Genomic DNA, 2252 nt, shown 5'->3' on the forward strand with positions numbered 1-2252 from the left:
ATTTCCTGGATGTTTGGGGTTAGGAGCTTTTTGCTTTTTGCATTTTCTTTGACTGGTGTGTCAATGTTTTTTAAGGTGTCTTCTGCCCCTGAGATTCTCTCTTCTATCTCTTGCGTTCTGTTGGTGATGCTTGCATCTATGGCTCCTGATTTCTTTCCTAGGTTTTGTATCTCCAGGGTTGTCTCTCTTTCTGATTTCTTTATTGTTTCTACTTCAATTTTTAGGCTATGGATGGTTTTGCTCGTTTCCTTCACCTGTTTGATTGTGTTTTCCTGTAGTTCTTTAAGGGATTTTTGTGTTTCCTCTTGAAGAGCTTCTAGCTGTTTACCTGTGTTTTCCTATATTTCTGTGAGGGTGCTATTTATGTCTTTCTTAAAGTCCTGTATCATCATCATCATAAGAAGTGATTTGAGGTCTGAATCTTGCTTTTCCGGTGTGATGGTGTGTCCAGGATTTGCTAAGGTGGAAGTTTTGGGTTCTGATGATGCCAAGTAACCTTGGTTTGTGTTGCTTATATTCTTAAGCTTGCCCCACATCATCTAGTTATCTCTACTGCTACCTGCCCTTGCTAAATCTGACAGGAGCCTGTCCTTCCTGTGATCCTGGTTGTGTCAGAACTCCTCAGAGTCAAGCTGTCTCTGTGATCCTGTGATTCTGGGATCCTGTGACCCTGGGCTTGTTAGAGTGCCTGGGAATGGAGCTTCCTCTGGGTGTTGTGGGACTGACTACAGAGCTTGCACCCAAGGTCTGCTCAGGGCACCAGCCCAGACAGACCAGAAGAAGCCTGAGTCACTGGGCTGGTAGAGTTCCTGTGTGCCTGGTCTCGCTGGTCCCAGTTACTGCCGGTGTTGGGACAGATGTTTTGTCCTCCTCACCTCTGATCCAGGGCGTGTTAGAGCACCTGGGAGTAGAGCTTCCTCTGGGTGTTGTGAGACTCGAAGGAACCTGAGCCACTGGGCTGGCAGAATCCAACATCACATTTTTAAAATACTAGAACCCTGAGTACATCCCCAAGGTAAACGACTTTCCAAGCCAAAAGCTGCAATGGAACAAATTGGTTCACTTGTATGGAAGTTAAACTTCCATCTGACTATAACACATTTATGTGAGAATGAGAAACAAACACATTTGGTAAAATTATCTATAGTGCATAACAAAAGGCAGAATTAAACTTGAGAGGGGGTAAGAAGGCAGGATGAGGAGCGTGGGGGTGGTTATGATCGAAATACATCATTTACTTGTATGAAGTTCTCAAAGAATTTACAAAATATATTTTTTAAAGGAAGAGTTAAATTTTCTTAATATATTAAGAGTTCTTATAAGTCAATAAGAAGGATAAGTATTTTCATAGAGAATACACTAAAGATGAAAGTACATAGCTCACAAAAGAAGAAACACAAAAGCCCAATAACTGGGCGGGGTGGGGGTGGGGCTTACAGAGAATGAAGCAGAAAATACAAAGAATGAAAAGACATGGTCCTGAAGAAGCATAGCCAAGCACAGTGGGTGCCCAGTCTTCAACTGGCCAGGCAACGTTTGTCCTTAGGTCAAGGCTCAGCGAATGCTTGTTGAACATTCGGTATGTGGGGATGAAGAATACAGGCAGGCTGCCAAGCTACAGATACAATGGAGATGCAGATAAGAGAAAAGTGGGGGTAGAGGATGTTTTTTTATGCAGGAGGGGCGGGAGGTGGGGAACAGCGCATCGATGGACTTTCATGGTAAAGCCTATTCTGCCAGTGGGATTAGAAATGACTTCATCGGAGGAGCAAGTCTTTGTGTCCATTCCAGAAAGTCTCCACTGACAGTGCTCAGAGGGTGCTCTGCCATTATCTTCTGAATCCTTTCTCCTTTCTCTTCTCCCTCCTCCTCTTCTCGCCCCAGGGATAAGGGCTTTTTTTTTTTTTTTTTTTTTTTTTTTTTTTTTTATGTATACCTTCAGTTCCTTAGTGAATGACAGTGTGCCATTTCCCTACCCCATAGGGCTCACATTTGTACTTTTAAAGCCACTCACTTGAAACCTTGGCATTTATGTTACCAGCCCCACGTTCACAGGAGCAGCTCATGTCACTGTTTGTTCCCTTTGTATTTAAATAATTCCTAACAAATACCTCCTTTGTACTCACACTGGCTCCCCACGCCCCTTTCCTTTTTTTCTCTTTGTAAATAACTAACAAACCACAGTGGTGGTATACTTTTGAACATTCCCTTTGGCAGCCATGGATCCCAATTGCACCACAAGCACCATAATA

The 2252-nt window shown here is 43.2% G+C and overlaps 1 protein-coding gene across 2 annotated transcripts in view; it reads left to right on the forward strand.

The window, feature by feature from the left end:
* Nucleotides 1-2252, forward strand: part of LOC116080221 (potassium channel subfamily K member 13) — a 106067-nt gene that overhangs the window by 87483 nt on the left and 16332 nt on the right. The window lies entirely within an intron of this gene.

The sequence above is a fragment of the Mastomys coucha genome, unplaced genomic scaffold (assembly GCF_008632895.1).
Source record: "Mastomys coucha isolate ucsf_1 unplaced genomic scaffold, UCSF_Mcou_1 pScaffold6, whole genome shotgun sequence".
NCBI lineage: Eukaryota > Metazoa > Chordata > Mammalia > Rodentia > Muridae > Mastomys > Mastomys coucha.